The 22,270-nt window shown below is 42.0% G+C and overlaps 1 protein-coding gene across 1 annotated transcript in view; it reads left to right on the top strand.

Moving 5' to 3' along the window:
- Positions 1-16,397: 16,397 nt before the first annotated feature.
- lmo4a (LIM domain only 4a) overlaps positions 16,398-22,270 on the top strand; it is a 17,804-nt gene continuing 11,931 nt past the window's right edge. Inside the window, exon 1 of the mRNA XM_024146466.2 lies at positions 16,398-16,820. The gene's annotated coding sequence lies outside the window, so the exon portion shown is untranslated. The remainder of the gene's footprint in view (positions 16,821-22,270) is intronic.

Below are 22,270 nucleotides of genomic sequence, written 5' to 3'. Positions count from 1 at the left end.
TGTAATGAGACCCAGAAGAGAGCCAGGTGGAACACCCTGAAGCTGACTGGGGGACGGACAGGGGAAGGTTTCAATAAGAGACTAGTGGGACGGAGAGACCCACCTGACAGTGTTATTTGCTGTGGAACTGTGGACTAGGGTTAAGGCCTCGGTTCAAGTTCCTGTAGGTTAGTACACAGCGTCCAGGCCCAGTTTCACATGGCAAACATTGCAGCCGTCTCACAAATACCACACACTGTATCCTTGTTTCTCAGACCCGACACTCTCCCCCGCGCTCTGTGACTAACTATCCACACTTACCTCCCCACACCATGCCGATGCATACTTGATGTCAGCCGTGAAGCCAAGGATGATTACTTCCACTGCTGCCACTACTACTGCATGCCACTAATACCACCATGATTTCCACGACCACTGCTGCAATTACTAGCATGGTACTACAAGAGCAACAACAACAACAAAATATTGTAGCAGTGGTCGTATAAATCTTGGTGGTATTCACTACTGCTATGAATAAATTAAATATTTACCAGGAAACCTTAAAGTCTTGTGAGAAGAGGCACTTATGTTTTTACAGAAACCAGATTCATTTTTTTTTTTATATACGAGGGTGTAACGGCTTTCTTCCATAGGTGAAGGAGAGGACCAAAGTGCAGCGCGGCTAGTGTTCAACATGTTTAATAAAAGAACAAGTGAAACACTACAAACAACATACAAAATATCAAAATGTGCAAAAACCGAGACCGACCTATCTGGTGCAGACAAYCACAGAGACAGGAAACAAACACCCACAAAATCCCAACACAAAACAAGCCTCCTATATATGATTCTCAATCAGGGACAACGATTACCATCTGCCTCTGATTGAGAACCATATTAGGCTGGACATAGAAACAGACAAACTAGACACACAACATAGAATTCCCACCCAGCTCACGTCCTGACCAACACTAAACAAGCAAAACACATAATAACTCTGGTCAGGACGTTACAGAGGGTGGCATTCCCTTCTTTGTTCAAGACTCATGTTGTCAATATTGAGGTAGAAAGTCTTACATTTGCAACTGTTACCAAATTTAGCAAAATAGTTTCACCTTGATTTTCATAGACTTTTCATGTCAATGATCAATGTGATGCATTAATGCCCTTGGGACCTGGAAAAACACTATACATATGAATAAAATGCACTGTTATCCTCATTATGATCAACTTTATTAATAAAAAAACGGTAAGAATGTTTTAAGCTGTTAGCAGGCCAAGGGCATGCAATTCAGGAAAAGAAAGTACAAGAGGGAGGAGAAAGGAGGAGAAGGGTGGGATTGTACAGCTGGAATCCTTTGTGGGTGTGTGAGTTGGTATAATGTGTAGAATTGTGTGTAACTAATGTCGGAGTGTACATTGGCTGAGAGAGCGGACAGGAATGCCCAGGTGTAGCACTGCCTCGCAGAGAGTAGAATTGTGTGTAGAATTGTGTGTAACTAATGTCGGAGTGTACATTGGCTGTGAGAGCNCAGGAATGCCCAGGTGTAGCACTGCCTCGCAGAGAGTAGAATTGTGTGTAGAATTGTGTGTAACTAATGTCGGAGTGTACATTGGCTGTGAGAGCAGACAGGAAGGCCCAGGTGTAGCGCTGCCTCGCAGAGAGCTGTGAGTGTTAGCACGGCCCTGACGGAGGAACAGGAAACACTGTATGTCGGAAGCCTGGGGTCTCGCAGGTGGGATGTGACGGGATTGACAGGGGAAGGAAGGGGTGGGAGAGGTCACAGAGTAATCAAACACAAATGTTCATATGATACAAGCACCATGTATACCACATTTTTAAATCAAGAAAAGCAGGGTAATTTATGCCAGGTTTTATAGATTATGGCAGATTTTTTTAGAATTTTCACTTACGAAATCATAGAATACAGCCACAATAGAACAGCCTGTATTCTAGGAAGTAATTTTGTACATACCCAATCCTGGATCTTTGGAGGCAATGGAAATACTACCCTCTACTGGCAATAGAAAACAACAGCGATGTGTGTTGTGGATCCATAATAAAATCTTGAAAACCGAGAACTAAAGTTGTTTTCAATAGTTGTTTTTAATTCATAAAAAATAATATTAATTGGAATATAATATTGGAATGGAATATAACTAAAAACATTAAATAACATTGGAATATAACATTTATTAACAATAACTTAACTAATTAACTAGTGTTAACTAGTGTAACATTGATGTGGCAACTCTCTTATGCTCTGCTATCAAACGATTCTAATTTGTGCATAGGTCACAAATAAAGCTAAAGCTATTATTAAACAAACAAAAATATATTACATTTTTTAAATTCATCAAAGTAGCCACACTTTGCCTTGATGACAGCTTTGCACACTCTTGGCATTCTCTCAACCAGCTTCACCTAGAATGCTGGAACAGTCTTGAAGGAGTTCAAACATATGTTGAGCACTTGTTGGCTGCTTTTCCTTCACTCAGCAGTCCAACTCAGCCAAAACAATCTCAATTGGGTTGAGGTCAGGTGATTGTGGAGGCCAGGTCATCTGATGCAGCTCTTCATCACTCTCCTTCTCGGTCAAATAGCCCTTACACAGCCTGAAGGTGTGTTGGATCATTGTCCTGTTGAAAAACAAATGCTAGTCCCACTAAGTGCAAACCAGATGGGATGGCGTATCTCTGCAGAATGCTGTAGTAGCCATGCTGGTTAAGTGTGCCTTGAATTCTAAATAGATCACTGACAGTGTCACCAGCAAAGCACCCCCACACCATCACACCTCCTCACGTCCATGCTTCACGGGGGAACCACACATGTGGAGATCATCCGTTCACCTACTCTGCGTCTCACAAGAAATGGCGGTTGGAACCACAAATCTCAAATTTGACTTATCAGACCAAAGACAGCATTTCACCGGTCTAATGTCCATTGCTCGTGTTTCTTGGCCAAGGCAAGCCGTCTTCTTATTATTGTGTCGTTTAGTAGTGGTTTCTTTGCAGCATTTTGACCCATTCACACAGCTTCCTCTGAACAGTTGATGTTGAGATGTCTGTTACTTGATCTCTGTGTTGCATTTATTTGGGCTGCAATTTTCTGAGGCTGGTAACTCTCTAATGAAACTTATCTCTGTGGCAGAGGTAACTCTGGGTCTTCCTTTCCTGTGGCGGTCCTCCATGAGCGCAAGTTTCATTATAGTGCTTGATGGTTTTTGCAACTGCACTTGAAGAAACTTTCAAAATTCTTGAAATGTTTACATTTTACTGACCTTCATGTCTAAGTTAATGATGGAATGTCGTTTCTCTTTGCTTATTTGAGCATTCTGCCATAATATGAGACTTGGTCTTTTAACAATAGAGCTGTCTTCTTCTACTTTTCACAAACAATTGATTGGCTCAATGCATTAAGAAGGAATGAAAATTCACAAATTAACTTTTAAATAAGGCACACCTGTTTATTGAATGCGATTCCAGGTGACTACTCATGAAGCTGGTTGAGAGAATGCCAAGAGTGTGCAAAGCTGTCATCAGGCAAAGGTGATAAACTTTGAAGAATCTCAAATATAAAATATATTTTGATTTCTTTGAACACTTTTTTGGTTATTTGATAGTTTTGATGTCTTCGCTATTATTCTACAATGTAGAAAATAATAAAAAACCCTTGAATGAGTAGGTGTGCCCAAACTTTTGACTGGTACTGTACATGTCGGTTGTTTTGCTCTCACAAGACTCGTCTGAAGGTCCCCCGGTACCAGTTGAAAACATTTATGGAAGTATATATGGAGACTGTTTTGTGCCAAAAATAAAGGTTTAAGAATTTGGTCTCAGTATGACTTGCTGGTAAAATAAAGGTAAATTAATTAAAATATTGTTAACAGGGTAATGCACATATTACACAAACAGATACTGTAACGGTTTTCCTCCTCCTCTTCATCCGAAGAGGAGGAGCAGGGATTGAACCAAAATGCAGCGGATTTTGAAGACATAATGATTTATTAAAGTAAAGACGGAAAAACACGAAAACGAAAATACACTTGAATAATTAACAAAATAACAAAACGATGTAGACAGACCTGGACATGGAACTTACAATAAACACGAAGAACTCACGAACAGGAACAGACTACAAAAACCGAGACAGTCCCGTATGGTGCGACAAACACTGACACAGGCGACAACCACCCACAACGAACACTGTGAAACAACCTACCTAAATATGACTCAATTAGAGGAAACGCCAAACACCTGCCTCTAATTGAGAGCCATACCAGGCAACCCTAAACCAACATAGAAACAGAAAACATAGAATGCCCACCCAAACTCACGTCCTGACCAACTAACACATAAAACAAACTAACAGAAATAGGTCAGGAACGTGACAGATACAGATAGTCTACCGGTATTTTATTTTTTACCAGTCAGTCAGTGTTTCCCTATTTGAATCAAAGGGAAATTGCATTAACAACAGTAAAAAGTTCTATCAGCTTTTGTTTAGCTAATTATTTTAGATATACAATAATACTATGTTTATCTGATTGTTCAGTGGAATGATTGATGAAAACAATGCTAAATTAACATTTTGTTTTATTAAACACAGGCACTTAAAACATGCCATGAACCATCAGTATCTTTTCTTTGTCTTTTTTAAGAAAAGAGATACACAAAATCCTGGAATGAGCTGCTCTCCTGAAGATCTGGATAAAACAATTAAAAAACATGAATCCAGTTTTACTTTACTTTTTAACCAGAGATTCTCAAGACTTTTGAGTGAGCTGCCGAATGTCTGGATAAAAAACAAACAGCATTTTCCTTTTCTCCTTCCTTTTTTAACAGTCCTCTCAAATGAACGGTATGCTGTAACAGTCAAACAGAACATGGAGGAGGAGACAAACAAATTGGCACAGAAAGACAGAGAAATATACAAGAGGCTGATTGACAAACAAATGGAGAGGTAGACAGATAGACAGACAGGAAAGAGGTGAAGGGGGAAGGGAGAGGGGAGGAGGGAGAGGGAAGGAGAAAAGGGGGAGGGAAGAGGAGGAATTGAAGAATTGTGAGGGAGAGGAGGGAGAAGAGGGGAAACAAACTAATTGCAAAATGAGATCATCTGAAAATAACTAGGTAAGATACTCAAGTGATCAGCATCAAATTGATCAGAAATACACAGCGTAGACATTGTTAATGTTGTAAATGACTATTGTAGCTGGAAACGGCTGATTTTTTATGGAATATCTACATAGGCGTACAGAGGCCCATTATCAGCAACCATCACTCCTGTGTTCCAATGGCACATTGTGTTAGCTAATCCAAGATTATCATTTTAAAATGCTAATTGATCATTAGAAACCCCTTTTGCAATTGTGTTAGCACAATTGTGTTGTTCTGATTAAAAAAACAATAAAACTGGCCTTCTTTAGACAAGTTGAGTATCTGGAGCATCAGGTAGCTTAGTATCCTGGGGCGGCAGGTAACCTCTTTTATATGAACAGGTTAATAACGTTATTTTTTTCCATCCCCACAAAAAAATGCTAAACAAAGCACCAATGCAAAGCCCACACTCTGTCACTCAGAAACCTCCAGTGGACGCCTGCCTGCCAGCTGAAAATCTCTGCCAGTCAGTGTGTGTGTAGGCAACCTGCCCCAGCCCCACCGAAGTGTAGTCTAGTAGCCTATTGGCGTTACAAATGGGATTCAGAAATTAGGGAGAGATTTTTTTATTCGAGAAGAATTCAGATAATACATGTCATAACAACAAGATGCCCAGCGCTCCAAGCCTCCTCCCCCATCCTTTCTCGCTCTCTCCCCACTCGCAAAATTTCAGCAGTTGATTGGTGACAATGACATGAACATGTGTTGGGGTTGACATCCATACAAGCATTATACTCCGATTCTTACCTCAACATAGTGTGAAATACACATATAAACAATAGCCTAAATGTAGATACATTTTGCTGGGGGGCAATGAGGATATTCGCGCGCTTTCCCCCAAGCATTTCCATGGAAATACCATTGTTTTGGTTGAGTTCGATTGACCTCTTTACTGCATCTAGCATGATACCCAGACTTCCAGTCATTGCGCTAACGCTAGGTAGCGTTGGCTCGTGAAACTACCTCCAACTTCATTCATACTGGACAGAGACATGCAAATGGCATTCACAAATTGATCTGACTCTGTGGAAGTAGATAAAAGGCCTCATTTCCAAAATCCCGAAGTATCCCTTTAAATTCATATTGATTTTTATTTTCATGCTAGCTAGCTACCTATGTTGGTCCATGACAAAAAAGCAGGGCTCTAGCTAGCGCACACACATTTTGTCACCATGGACCAACAACCAGCCAGCCATGCCATGCTAGCTAGGCCACCTAATTTTTCCATGCGGGTGTAATAAATACCATTTATTATAACACAAGCATATTGCTATTACGTTGTTATAACTAACTTCTTTCAAAACAGGGTTTCTCACAAACTCATAAGCAGATACTGAGACCCACACACACCCAGAGACAGATGGATCGATCCTTGACCGGCTCACCCTTCTCCATATCCAATTATCAACACGGGCTACTAGCCAGCTCAGCATTTTCCCCATGTGAGCCACTAACTAGCTAGCCCATATGGATTTTTAAATGTAAATAGCTAAGTTAGCTTGATATTCTAACTTCCTAACTTGTGTTGACATCTTTGATTGTTTGAGCTAGCTTTTCACATAAAGACTTTCTTTATTATTTATTCCATAATAACATAACAGGTAATATTAGTATTTAGGGTAATATTGTATCTAGCTAAGCTAGCCAATTTAGCTACCATGCTGAGGCAGATCTACTCGGTGCAGGATTCCCATATTAGTTTATGTTGCCCATGTAACAGGGTTGGTTATGTTTCCACTTGCCTCTAAAGAAATGTGTATTTAATGTTCAAGCATTCTTATTGGTTGGTTCAACTCTGATGACAATAAGGTGTGTTGTGATTGGCCCCGCTTGCAGATAGGGGGAGATCGCGAACGTTAGGTCTTCCCAGTATGAAAATGTGATTCCAAGGGTAGGTCACGTTCTGAATACTGTTTTATATTTTACAATGTGTACACGTTTGCTGTACGTTACTGATTTATACATGTGTGGGTATATGGTACCTGTTAGGGATTGAGGGGCTTTCTGGGATGTGCTTTGGCATATGATTGCTGTAAATAAGTGTGTTAGCTAGCATACACCGATGTAATGGTCACATAAACCCACTGCTAACACAGTTGTCTTCATGCTACAGATTTTGCCATCGACAGCCATCAATACCGTTAAGCCCTGCACAACTAACGTGCTGTTTCCCATTTAACAACAGGTATTTACAAATGTTATATTTTGTATTGTATTTTTGTATTTTGTTCGCCCAGTATGAAAATGTGATGCAAGGGATTTTGCCATCTACAGCCATCAATACCGTTAAGCCCTGCACAACTAACGTGCTGTTTCCCATTTAACAACAGCAACAGAAATAAATTATGCTCAACTGGGACCACTGGCTGATGTGATTTATTTGGACAAAACACAACGCAAGGAGAGTACGATTTACATCTGTTACACCCACTTACAAATTATTGCAACAATTGCATCCATTTCTCACAACTTTAACCATATAGAGTAAAAAAAATGGTCTCAAACACAATTTAACCTAGCGCTCTTGCTGAGATATGTGAGCACCACAGACTGGATGGGCTCCTTGCACACCAGACATAAGTTGTTCCTCTTTTTTTAGTTTCTTGGCACAGGGCACACCCTCTACATTTACATTTTGCAGTTGTCTTCCTCCATGTCACTATTCCTCTAACTCAGGAATGGTATCAGCTTCAAGAGGATCAAAGATCAGAATAAGGGAGGACCCCTCCTCCATTCACCCTGGCAGTCAGTGAGAGGGGTGGGGATTCTTGTGTCCCATCAAAGAGAGATTGGTTGTGATCACCCTTGGGGCTTTGAGGGAAAGGGTGAGGGCATGTTTGAAGCCTTTGTATGCAGGGGGGGATTTGAATACAATCACAAACTGCTGTCTTCCTCTTTGAAACCAACACCAATGACACACGGGAGAAAGGGAGTTTCAGAGGGGCCCATGGTGACCACGGTATAACCCCTGAGCAGGTAATATACATGTTAATGATGGGATGGATGCAGAAGCCCGGAGCCAGCGGGAGATACTTGCATGTGCATGGAGTGGCGTGGAAAGTAAACCAACCATGAAATGATAATAAGATGACTTAAGAGCCTACTAACATGCCTGTGCGTTTGATTATTGATTCTACACACTTAAATGTCTGTATTATACTTTGGAAAGAAGAAACATTTTAAATGTTATTTGATTCTCTGACACACCATTGAACCTGCTTTGACATTCTATTTTTGGATGAATGTAAATGATAATGGATTTGCATTTCAGTTTTATTATTGGAGGTGTTAGTTGTCCCCCACGATGAAATCGATGAGGGGACTGTGGAGCTGTCTCTGTACGTTCGTCACATGCGATATCTCGACAGTATTGGCCTGATTTTGACTAAACTTGGGTAAATGATTCAACTTGCCATAGAGATCCCGCATTTCCAAAATAAAAAAAATTGCATTGATTGGCCAAAGGGGGGTGCTATAATAAACAACTGAAATTCCAAACTTTGAAGAAGCAAACAGTGCCTTCAGAAAGTATTCACACCCCTTGACTTTTTCCACACTTTAATGTTACAAAATGGGATTGAAATACATTTAATTGTCATTATTTATCAACGATCTACAGAAAATACTCTATTGTCAAAGTGGAAGAACATTTCTAAAAAAGAAAGAAAATAAAACACGAATATATTTTGATTAGATAAGTATTCAATCCCCTGAGTCAATACATGTTAAAATCACCTTTGGCAGTGATTACAGCTGTGAGTCTTTCTGGGTAAGTCTCTTAAGAGCTTTGTGAAACCTGGATTGTACAATATTTTTCAAGCTCTGTCAAGTTAGTTGTTAATCATTGCTAGTGTAACCGATGTGAAATGGCTAGCTAGGTAGCGGTGGTACACGCTAGCAGCCTTTCAGTCGGTAACGTCACTTGCTCTGAAACCTTGAAGTAGTGGTTCCCCTTGCTCTGCAAGGGCCGCGGCTTTTGTGGAGCGATGGGTAACAATGCTTCGTGGGTGACTGTTGTTGATGTGTGCAGAGGGTCCCTGGTTCGCGCCCGTTTCGGGGCGAGGGGACGCCATAAAGTTATACTGTTACACTAGACAGCCATTTGCAAGTCTTGCCATAGATTTTCAAGACGATTTAAGTCAAAACTCTAACTAGGCCACTCAGGAACATTCAAATAACATTTTATTGGTCACATACACATAATTAGCAGATGCTAATGCGAGTGTAGCGAAATGCTTGTGCTTCTATTTCTGACAGTGCAATAATATCTAACAAGTAATCTAACAATTCCTCAACAACTACCTAATACACACAAATCTAAATCGAGGAATAAGAATATGTACATATAAATATATGGATGAGCAGCATAGGAATGGTGCAATAGATGGTATAAGGTACAGTATATATACTACCGTTCAAAAGTTTGGGGTACTTAAAAATGTCCTTGTTTTTGAAAGAAAATCAATTTTTTTGTCCATTAAAATAACATCAAATTGATCAGAAATACAGTGTAGACATTGTTATTGTTGTAAATGATTATTGTAACTGGAAACGGCAGATTTTTTATGGAATATCTACATAGGCGTACAGAGGCCTATTATCAGCAACCATCACCACTGTGTTCCAATGGCACATTGTGTTAGCTAATCCAAGTTGATAATTTTAAAAGGCTAATTGATCATTAGAAAACCCTTTTGCAATTATGTTAGCACAGCTGAAAACTGTTGTTCTGATTAAAGAAGCAATAAAACTGGCCTTCTTTAGACTAGTTGAGTATCTGGAGCATCAGCATTTGTGGGTTCAATTACAGGCTCAAAATGGCCAGAAACAAAGACCTTTCTTCTGAAACTCATCAGTCTATTCTTGTTCTGAGAAATGAAGGCTATTCCATGTGATAAATTGCCAAGAAACTAAAGCTCTCGTACAACGCTGTGTACCTCTCCTTTCACAGAACAGCGCAAACTGGCTCTAACCAGAATAGAAAGAGGAGTGGGAAGCCCCGGTGCACAACTGAGCAAGAGGACAAGTACATTAGAGTGTCTAGTTTGAGAAACAGACGCCTCACAAGTCCTCAACTGGCAGCTTCATTAAATAGTACCCGGAAAACACCAGTCTCAACGCCAACAGTGAAGAGGCGACTCCGGGATGCTGGCCTTCTAGGCAGAGTTGTAAAGAAAAAGCCATATCTCAGACTGGCCAATAAAAAGAAAAGATTAAGATGGGCAAAAGAACACAGACACTGAACAGAGGAACTCTGCCTAGAAGGTCAGCATCCCGGAGTCGCATCTTCACTTTTGACATTGAGACTGGTGTTTTGCCAGATGAAACACTCTTGAAATAGCTAGTATTGAGGCGTGACCACCGGACAATCAAACGTTTTGTTGCAAATAGTCAACTGGGGTGCAAAAACACATGGAGAAGAAAAGGCACAAATGAACTGCAAAAGACTTGAGAAGAATTAAACGTCAAGCTACCAGGAACCCATTATCCTCCAGTGCCACCATAATCCAGAACTGCAACCTACCTGGAGTGTCCAGAAGTACAAGGTGTCAAGTGTTCAGAGACATGGCCAAGGTCAAGAAGGCTGAAACACGTCCACCACTGAATAAGATTCACAAGTTGAAGCGTCAAGATTGGGCAAAGAAATACCTGAAGACAGATTTTTCAAAGGTTTTATGGACAGGTGAAATGAGAGTGACTCTTGATGGACCAGATGGATGGGCCCATGGCTGGATCAGTAATGGACACAGGGCACCAATTTGAGTCAGGCGCCAGCGAGGTGGAGGAGGGGTACTCGTATGGGCTGCTATCATTAAGGATGAGGTAGTTGGACCTTTTCAGGTTGAAGATGGACTGAAACTCAACTCTCAAACCTACTGCCAGTTTCAGGAACATTCTTTCTTCAAGCAGTGGTACAGGAAGAAGTCCTCAGCATTCAGGAAGACCATGATCTTTATGCAGGACAATGCTCCATCACATGCATCCAAGTACTCCACTGCTTGGCTAGCCAGCAAGGGCCTCAAAGATGCCCGAATAATGACCTGGCCCCCTTCCTCACCTGACTTAAATCCTATATTTCTCACATGTGAGATTAAACAGAGAGGGAAGACAATACACCTCTTTGAACAACATTTGGGAGGCTGTGGTTGAACAGATCAAGGAAACTGACTCCATGGATGGAAGGTTCATGACAGTTTTGAAAGAAGGGGTGGGTATATTGGTCACTGAATATTTTTGAAAGGCCAAAAATGTTATTTAATTGTCATTTTGTGTTACTTATTGGTTAACTTACTCAAAAAATGTAGAATAAACAAGTGAGTTGGGAGAAATTATTTTTGTAATTTAGTTGCCTAATACTTCTGCACACTTATATATTCCCCTGAGAAAGACAAAACTCACTTTTCTCTTTGTTAAACATTCAGGTTTGAGGTTCAATAACATTTTGGATTGACTGAGAGCATTGTGTTTGTTTTAACAATCAAATAATCCTGAGGAAAACAATTAGTCTAATAATTGTATATATATACGTGGGAGAACAAGTATTGGATAACACTGCCGATTTTGCAGGTTTTCCTACTTACCAAAGCATGTAGAGGTCTGTATTTTTTATCATAGGTACACTTCAACTGTGAGAGACGGAATCCAGAAAATCACATTGTATGATTTTTAAGTAATTAATTTGCATTTTATTGCATGACATAAGTATTTGATCACCTACCAACCAGTAAGAATTCCGGCTCTCACAGACCTGTTCGTTTTTCTTTAAGAAGCCCTCCTGTCTCCACTCATTACCTGTATTAACTGCACCTGTTTGAACTCGTTACCTTGTATAAAAGACACCTGTCCACACACTCAATCAAACAGACTCCAACTCTCCCACAATGGCCAAGACCAGAGAGCTGTGTAAGGACATCAGGGATATAATTGAGACCTGCACAAGGCTGGGATGGCTACAGGACAATAGGCAAGCAGCTTGGTGAGAAGGCAAAAACATGTTGGCGCAATTATTAGAAAATGGAAGAAGTTCAAGATGACGGTCAATCACCCTCGGTCTGGGGCTCCATGCAAGATCTCACCTCGTGGGGCATCAATGATCATGAGGAAGGTGAGGGATCAGCCCAGAACTAACACGGCAGGAACCTGATCAATGACCTGAAGAGAGCTGGGACCACAGTCTCAAAGAAAACCATTAGTAACACACTACGCCGTCATGGATTAAAATCTGCAGCGCACGCAAGGCCCCCTGCTCAAGCCAGCGCATGTCCAGGCCGTCTGAAGTTTGCCAATGACCGTCTGGATGATCCAGATCCAGAAGGTCATGTGGTCTGATGAGACAAAATAGAGCTTTTGGTCAAACTCCATCGCTGTGTTGGAGGAAGAAGAAGGATGAGTACAACCCCAACAACACCATCCACCGTGAAGCATGGAGGTGGAAACATCATTCTTTGGGGATGCTTTTCTGCAAAGGGGACAGGACGACTGCAACCGTATTGGGGGGGATGGATGGGGCATGTATCGCGAGATCTTGGCCAACAACCTCCTTCCCTCAGTAAGAGCATTGAAGATGGGTTGTGGCTGGGTCTTCCAGCATGACAACGACCCGAAAACACACAACCAGGTCTCCAGACCTGAACCCATAGAAAATCTTTGGAGGGAGCTGAAAGTCCGTATTGCCCAGCAAACAGCCCCAAAACCTGAAGGATCTGGAGAAGGTCTGTATGGAGGAGTGGCCAAAATCCTGCTGCAGTGTGTGCAAACCTGGTCAAGAACTACAGGAAACGTATGATCTCTGTAATTGCAAACAAAGGTTTTGTACCAAATATTAAGTCTGCTTTTCTGATGTATCAAATACTTATGTCATGCAATAAAATGCAAATTAATTACTTAAAAATCATACAATGTGATTGATTTTCTGGATTGTTATTTTAGATTCCGTCTCTCACAGTTGAAGTGTACCTATGATAAAAATTACAGACCTCTACATGCTTTGTAAGTAGGAAAACCTGCAAAATTGGCAGTGTATCAAATACTTGTTCTCCCCACTGTATATAGATATAGCACAAGAAGTGTTCATCGAGAGCTTCATGAAATGTGTTTCCATGGCCCAGCAGCCACACACTAAGATCACCATGCCAAGTGTCGGCTGGAGTGGTGTAAAGCTCACCGACATTGGATCAGTGGAAACGCGTTCTCTGGAGTGATGAATCACACTTCACCATCTGGCTGTCCGACGGACGAATCTGGGTTTGGCGGATGCCAGGAGAACACTACCTGCCCGAATGCATAGTGCCAACTGTAAAGTTTGGTGGAGGAGGAATAATGGTCTGGGGCTGTTTTTCATGGTTCGGGCTAGGCCCCTTGTTCCAGTGAAAGGAAATCTTAATGCTACAGCATACAATGACATGCTAGATGATTCTGTGCTTCCAACTTTGTGGCAACAGTTTGGGGAAGGCCCTTTCCTGTTTCAGTATGACAATTCCCCCGTGCACGAAGCAAGATCCATACAGAAATGGTTTGTCAAGATCGGTGTCGAACAACTTGACTGTCCTACACAGAGCCCTGACCTCAACCCCATTGAACACCTTTGGGATAAATTGGAACGCCGACTGCGAGCCAGGCCTAATCGCCCAACATCAGTGCCCGACCTCAGTAATGCTCTTGTGGCTGAATGGAAGCAAGTCCCCGCAGCAAAGTTTTTTTAATATATATATACACAAACATACAAAAAAATTATAATATTTCAGGGAGTACTTATGTTCCTGTCCCCATTACAACAAATAAATACTTAAATGGATGCAATATTGTCCTCAAAACATTACATTAAAATACCGTATAATTCCCAATTTCTATGGAGGACTACTGCTTATGAGGAGTGCAAAAACGTAATTCATTTTTCTCTCTCTCTCATAATTCCACACAACATACGTTGGAAAAATCTTCATTAGTTGACAAGGAGGAGCGCGACATCATTCGTGAGGGACAACATGTTTACTGTAGACGTGTTCGATTGTGTGATTGAGCTAGTATAATATTTGACATATTATATCTTGTCATTGGATTGCTGAATTAGGAGGAGCACTTGTGAGATATCTATGCCTTGCTTTGGCAACGTAAATATGTTTCCCATGCCAATAAAACCCCTTTGAATTCAATATATCCACAAGGTGTCGCCCAATACAAATGACTGACTCTCGACGGAGCTAAACCTGAGTTAGTTTATGAACTGGTAATTGGTGTGAAGAAATATGTTTGGATTAAGGTATGGAATGAAAATGTTAATAACTTTGCTCATCCTCCAGAGTCACCATAAAAATGTCCACAGAGGTATTATCAGCACAATAAAACAAAAGGATCAATTGAGGAGAAATCATTTTAACACAAGAATGAGAACTCATCCATAGCCAAGTGAGTGTACAGTGTGTCACAATCATCATAGGGTACAGCATATTTGATCAAGGGACAACCAACATAGCTGTTTAGGCCCATGGTCAATTGAAAGTCTGTGTATAATTGCGCACCGTTATGTTTCAAATTGACAAAAAGGCATATTGAGAATTGGACACGTTCGCAAATGTGGTTAATAAGCCTATAAAAATAACACAACCAAATAACCATTCGGACGCGTGGTCCCCAAGCTGGACTCTCACAGAAAGTAAACATTTGCTGTAGTTATTACGTGCCTCTGCAGGTGTTGTGATATATGGCTGTGGCACAGGCTTTAGTTGGGCCAGGAGAAGGAGCAGGTATATAAATAACCACGTAATTAAAGGCGCTGACAGGGGTCCACACAGGACCCGCTATTCGTTCCAGTTGAATCACACATTGTTCTTAGCAATGAGGTCCTACAAGCAGAGCCGGCTCTAACCTTTTGGGGGCCCAAAAAGCTAGAGATTTTTAGCAGTTTTAAAGCTAATATCCTGATTCTACACATTTTTCCATGACATATGCCATGTTAAAATGAGTGAGAGTGGCTAACAAAATTATGGGGGTCAGGGCCCCCTGGAGGGCCCCCTGGAGGTTAGAGCCCCCTGGAGGTCAGGGCCCCCTGGAGGTCAGGGCCCCCTGGGCACGTGCCCTTTATGCCCGGATGGAAATGTGGACATGATTACTGCACGTTTAGATAGCTGGCTAGACTAACTTACCAACCTAAAAAATGTAATTGAGTGACTGTCATTGACTGACATAACTTAAGGAACATTGCTGATGCACAACCAAATTGTAGTGACATGTAGGCTGACCATGCCTATATGTCACTACATGCATACATCACTACATGTCCTGCGCCAAAGTTCAGAGCACTACATGTGCAGCACGAACGTGTTATGCCAAAATTCATCTCACTAACCAATAATGGGGGGTGTAATTCAAAGAGAATGCGTTGATTACCCATACACTCCATGCTGTAATTGTTCAATGATGCTGCTGTTTTGATTGTCAGGTGAAACTAGAGTTTACCACACGTAAGTAATTGTCTCTTTCTCCCGGCCAGATGTTGTTCCTGTTGTTGAGTGAGCTGCCCAGCGTTTAGCACCACTGGCACTCACAATACCTCAATGTTGGCCTCCCGGTGCATTTTATTTTGTCACTACCTCCCTCTCACTTCAATCGAAGCAGTTCTCTGTAGGCATGGGAAACAAAGTCAATTGTCCTCATTATTATTGGATTGTTCATCCGTGTCAAACAAAACATTATCAATCAAATAATAATAATATATATAGACACACACACACGTATATAAGACTCGTGGTTTCTGCACTGGTAAATTAATAATATAGATATAATAACCTACTAAATGTGATATTATATTCTATTCATTGCTATAGCTACTGCAAATAAACATCCCGTAAGTAAAACATTGCTTTAGGATAAGACCGTCTGCTAATGACCAAAATGTGAATGTATTAATTGTAACTGTAGGCATACAGGCTAGGCTAGTACAGTATAAGGCGTTTCATTAGTTAAGAAAGGGTCACTGTCCAGTTATGCCTGAGTCAGAGCAGTCCTAAAAGAAATTGGAACAGGACGTCTTCTGCCTTAGGGAGGTTGGGGGCTGGGTTAAGGATTAATGAATTGCTTTTTCAACATTGCTCAGCGGTGGTGATTATGGCCTATTTAAAACAGCCACAAATAGGCAAAAGTTCCTTAAACAGACATCCATCATTATGTCAAATGCCACACCCCCCTTGCTGTTCAATGGCTGCGGGGGCTGAACCTCGACGCGTCATAGGAGGAGTGATTTAAATGTGTATTCCCTCTTGGCTTTGAACTGGAGTAGCCGCCTTTCCTCTCACAAATAGTAGCGCTGTATGTCCATGAACAAGAACTAAGAACCAAATTCCTTTAGCCGAGCTGTGACTATCTGATATGAGAGAATTACTTCATCACCAAGTTTACTGTTTCAGATGTCTATAGGAAATCCATGAAGTCGACCAACGCAGTATAAAATAAGGAAACAAGAAGAGGAAGACTTAGCCTAGACTAATTCTGGACTAGTTTGCAAGCTCTCCAATCGGAATATATAACAACCGTTTGAAGTTGTTACATCTTGTGAACCGCAACAATTGACCATTGCAAGCAGCAGTCCACGTCTTGGTTGAAGTTGCGCACGTCTCGTGGTAGCGCGCACCACCATCGTGATCATTTCCTCGCGGTTACTTCACATAAACTACCACGACGGCAAGGTGAGCACCGCAGCGCGTCACATTTTTCCACACATTTGTTAACAATAGTTCTATATCGTTAAAGTTTCAGCCTAGTAGATGTGTTATTACACAGTAATGAACGGTAGGGTATTATTGCCAGAAAATGTTGGTCCCCTTTTCTGTCTGTCATGTTCGAACAATTATTGAGCGCAAGCTATTCGTCCGTGATTCAACATTTCCCTCTGACTATCCCGTGGTGAACATGACTTACTTTTACCCCTTATCATAGCACACATTTCTTAACCGTTCGTCCATGCTTTTGTTGTTGGGGGGGGTGTCTTCTCCGGTATCTTGACTGCATCTCTGCATCAAGGCAGCCCTGGTACAATGGGGAGTTGTGCGCCCGCCGTAGTGTTAATTAAAAGAGACCCGTTTTAATGAAACAGCGATGCGTGTAGTTATGGCCCCTGAGCGCATTATTAAAAGAGAAGGATATATTGCTAATCTGCCTTGGTGCCAAGCGGGCCTGACCATTGCTCACTGTACTATTTGTACTATTTATAGTGGCTGTTAATGGTGCAGTCAGGCTTATTTATTTTAATTACAAACGACTTCCCCTTGCTTGTGTGAGCGGGGTTATTTGTTAATTTAAACTGGGGGGATGGGCGTTGGGCTTTGACAGGTTTTAATTAGTGTAGGTTTACCAAAGGCACAGGGAGCAATACTTCTCTACAAAGTGACTGGTGTAATGTGAAATTTGATCCGAGCCACTTTGGTGAGATATGGGACTTGTTGATGCACATCAACAAGATAAAGAAACTATGTCCAAGCCTAAAAATACCTAGTGGTCTTATAAAAACACAGTTTAGTATTCACCATATGTTGAAAAAATAAGGTTATAAGGCTGTTACACAGGCAGCCCAATTCTGACTTTTCCCCCCGCTAATTGGTCTTTTAAACAAATCAGATCAGCTCTTTTGCTTATAATTGGGCAATAAATCTGAATTGGGATGCCTGTGTAAACGCAGCCTATTAGGCCTATGCTATCTATGTAGGTTCCTATCCAAAATAAGCGTAACAATACAAGAAGACTAAATGATTGGGAGCTGACAATGTATTTATCACCAACAAGTGAGTATTTCAATGAAGAAGAGCCAAATGCAATTGGGTAATGACGAGTGAACCATTATTTGCTCTGTCAACCCGAAACCACATGCAATCCATCAGTCTATCCTCAGACAGCCAAGGTATTGTGTTCCTCCTCATTAGCCTCTGTTTTTAATGGTTATTTCATCAATCAGTCTATTACTAGAGCGGAACACAGCTGTCTCTCCTCCTCACTAACCTTTGTTTTGCCTGATCATTCATTTATCATTAAACGCAGCAGCGGAGACCGAGTTTATTACAAATCAGAGCCCACAGACTCTTATCGCTCAACAAGGACTCCAGTTTATCAATGGAAGGAGCGTAAGTAGTAGCCTAGTCAAGGACAGACTCGGGCGGTCTCCAAAACTCATCTCAACAAAAATAACTCTTTCCGTCACCCCCTCTAAACTTTGTCCTCATTGTGTGCCGCTCGTTCATCTATCTGGCTTGCATAGACTTTCCTAACCCCCTTTTCTCTTTGTATTTAGAAAGCCAATATGCTCCTTTGCCAGGAGAAATGCCCTAGCTTGTTTTTAGCGATAGGCTTTGGTTACAAATCAGCGTTATGAAGATATGGCGTTCATCAAAGTTCTGCAGGGTGTTGATAAGAAGGAACACTAAGTCCTTGCGCCCTCTAAAATAGGTGGGTGTCTACTGTGTTCAGCGGGGGGATAAGCTTGTCTAAGTCCCGTTTAGGGTAATGTAATTGTTGGGGCTTGCTCTGCATTGAAATATCACTGGCTCCCCCTCCGATGCTGATGACATTCCTCAGGGCATGGCTCAGGTATTGTCTCAGAGTTTGCCGTGTGCTGCGAAAGATGATTAAATGTAGGATTTGCATTTTCATGAGATCAGTGAGTTTTTTTTGTGAGGTTATTTTGGCTCGTCTTCGCTTACGGCTGAGGCTTCTGCAGGTGTGGGTCTGTGTGATTGCATTTGCTGTGCTGCCGCAACTTGTCGCAGGTACGGTGAGGAATGCAAAAAAAGTGAGTAGTATTTCTGCACCCATTTGAGACTTTCACGTAGCTGCACTGCAGCAGTTCTTCTGAGACTTCAGTAGGAAGGCAAACAAACAGGGAAATAATCATAATTTAAGGGTAGCCTCTTCTCCCCTTGGGTTGTACTTGGTCTGCCGTGGCTTCACGGTACATGTTATGATCTGTTTGGAGTCAAGGGAGACTAACTGGTTCTACAGGCAAATTGCCAGATAGCCAGAAAAAGCATTGAGGCTTAGGACTTGTTGACATATTGTAGTCAAGAGGAAATGTTTCCATACCATATAGACACTCTACCCAGTCCTTCTTTTAAAAGAGAAAAACAGGGTATAGCTCATACTCAAGTGCATGTCTATGAGAGCTATGAGAGAGAGGAAGAGAAACAGAGGTCACATTGGCGCCTCTGTTCCTAGATTTGACCAGAATTCCTCTTTTTATTTCACGAGGGTGGAGGCTCTTGTATTTCGGGGTATAGTAATTGATTTCACGCTGGTAATTCACTGCCCGAGGAGTCTGGCTCTGAACACAGGGAACGGACTGCAAAGCAGCAAGCAGAAATGGGCCATGTAAGGTGTCTTGTGTTCCAAACTGTAAATGCACTAGACAAGCTGTGTATTCATCATACACAATGACCTCATTGCACTAATTGCATAATTGTTTATAGCTATATGCCATTATGATAGTTGCAGAAGGTTCTGCCCCCCTGCACAGTACTGTTAAATGTTTCCCTTACTGTTCCTTAGGTGGGATAATCCATCCCCTCAACTATGATGCCCCACATTGCCCGAACAAATCTGGCATCAAGTGTTTTCATTTCAATTTGATTTCAATTCCCCATCCTAGGATGCAGCTGTGGGACCCATTGCTAGGAGTAAGTTGGAAAACAATGTTGTTGCCCCCAGGTATTTTAGAGTTTTTCTTTCTCAAGTTGCTGCCTCTGGTCTCCAGTTTGTCAGGGTTGTCTTTGACCCTGACTCTGAGACAGCACATTGCCAGCTGGCATTTGAAACCGACTGGTAAAGGCTGAAATGTGCCCCGGGATGGCCCCCCTCCAGGAAGGGGTCACACTGCCTTCCTGTGGCAACTTGGCCCTCCCCGACCCCCGATTGACATCCCCAATCAGAGCAGCTCTGTGGATGACCTTTGAACTCCCCAGGGCATCTCTTGTCTGTTGCCTCTTGACCTCGGTCCAAGAACAGCTAGAGGAAATAACGTGATAGAGTCCCAGATGGCAGGCAATCCCCCACATGCAGATGCCAAGCTCTCTTTCCCCCTCATACAATACCTTGGATTTAAGGCAACAGTATAAGCTTTCCCCCTTTCTTCCACCAGCCTTGCCTGGTTCAGGGACTCTCAAATCCACAGAGAAATTGACAGCGGCCTTTTTAAAAGGGGCTTGTGGAAACAGCCTAGCGTAACGGTCATCAATCAAACGGAGAAATGTCTTGTGCTGAAATTCACGATCGGATTGATATTGTGTGTCTGTGTGTGTGTGCACGTACTGCACGTACTGATAGGCCTGTGATAAGTCAAGTGCTGACCTATGTCAAGAATGTATAAAAAATCTCACCTGTCCAAATGTCAATAGATGGGTTGGTTACAGCAGCTACATGTAAAGAGTCTGTAGTGAACGCAGCACAGGCATCTATTGAACTATATACTGCAGAGTAGCACTGTGGAAAAAGCTTTACCGCCAGGGTTTGGTCCCTCAGCTCTTTGTCGTGTTCCTCTGTATGGGTCCTGAGGTGCAGGGTTGGTGCCCCATGTGAAGGCACTTTGTTGGGGTCAGTCCAGCGTCGCCCTGGGCCTCTCTTATGGAGCTCAGCTCTCCTTGATTGGAGCCAGGTGTCCGAAGCAGAGAGTGCATAACTGTGGTGGACCAGCGGCGGACTGAAATGTCTTGTGGGAAGGGCACTCGTAAAGCAAAACATGCCCTCATTTAAATTAGAAGCACTGGAGGACAAATTAGGACGCTGTTGTTAATTTGGAAAATGAAATCCGTCGCTGCAATTATTTAGTGTTGTTGTTGGCCATAATTATGAATCATGAAGCCGGTGAAAAGCAATGGCTGACTCATTGCTGAGTTGCACGCTGGTATGGTTCTTGTTAGTGTGATTTGAAAGCAATATTATCCCCAGCTGTGCATGAAATCAGTTGAGTTTTGAAACGTAAAAGTGGGAAGTTCGGATATACAGTAGAAATGAACCGATAACGGCACACTTGGAATGTGGAGACATCATGTAGATTACCATTGGTTGTCTGGTGTCTCAAAGGCTATGGGACTCCATATGTCATCTCCGTTACACCACAAGAAGGTTTATATACTGGTATACCGGAATGTCAACTCCGTAACCCTAACGAAAGTTTTGCATAATTTGTAATCACTCAAAAAACCTCTGTCGACTAGTCTACTCACCCAGTGCAACCCAACAACACAAAAGACCCAACAACATTATTCAATGAGCAAGACTCTGCAACATCAAAGACCTCTCTTCTGGGACACATTATCAAGTTGCAATGAGAGGGTATATTTGCAGCCGGCTCAAAGACAGTGCGGCTTTGGTTAGTAAGAAGAGGTTTGTGTGGAGGTTGTCGTGGGACAGCTGCTTTCCAGGGTGCCAGTCGCCTCTGAGGCGCATATTTTTCAGGAAACTGTACCCCCCCCCCCTTCCGCCATATCCCTTAAATGAATAGGCCTAAGCTCTCTTTGCCAACGAATCCCAGAGCCAACCGATTGGTTACCGTGCCAAAACTCACATTTGGGAATCCGAGGCCTCGCTCTTTCCTGTCTGTGGGGCTTCTCTCTCCTCGTCACCCACGTTTCAAGTGGATGTACAGTACAGTTTGGACATTCCAGGTGGATGTACAGTACAGTTTGGACATTCCAGGTGGATGTACAGTACAGTTTGGACATTCCAGGTTGGATGTACAGTCAGTTTGGACATTCCAGGTGGATGTACAGTACAGTTTGGACATTCCAGGTGGATGTACAGTACAGTTTGGACATTCCAGGTGGATGTACAGTTCGGACGTCGGCAAAAGGTGGACCACGGGCCAAAACCGGCCCACAAGTATTTTTATTTTGTTTGACCCCCCTCAAAGTCATAATATTAGTTTTTTGGGGGGATTTTAGTTTTTGTCCAAAAAATACTAAAATCACCAGCAAGACGTATGTGATCGTGTCGCAATTTAATTAAGGTATTAAATTATGTTATTTTCAAATACAATCTCTTTTTGGGCTTGGTTGTGTAACGGTCCTGACCTGTTTTATGTTGTTTTTGTATGTGTTTAGGTCAGGGCATGTGTTTTGGGTGGGCAGTCTATGTTATCTGTTTCTGTGTTGGTTTT

The sequence above is a fragment of the Salvelinus sp. IW2-2015 genome, unplaced genomic scaffold, assembly GCF_002910315.2.
Source record: "Salvelinus sp. IW2-2015 unplaced genomic scaffold, ASM291031v2 Un_scaffold16393, whole genome shotgun sequence".
NCBI classification, from domain to species: Eukaryota; Metazoa; Chordata; class Actinopteri; order Salmoniformes; family Salmonidae; genus Salvelinus; species Salvelinus sp. IW2-2015.
The sequence above is the reverse complement of the archived record's forward strand: the minus strand, read 5'-3'. Positions and strand labels throughout refer to the sequence as shown.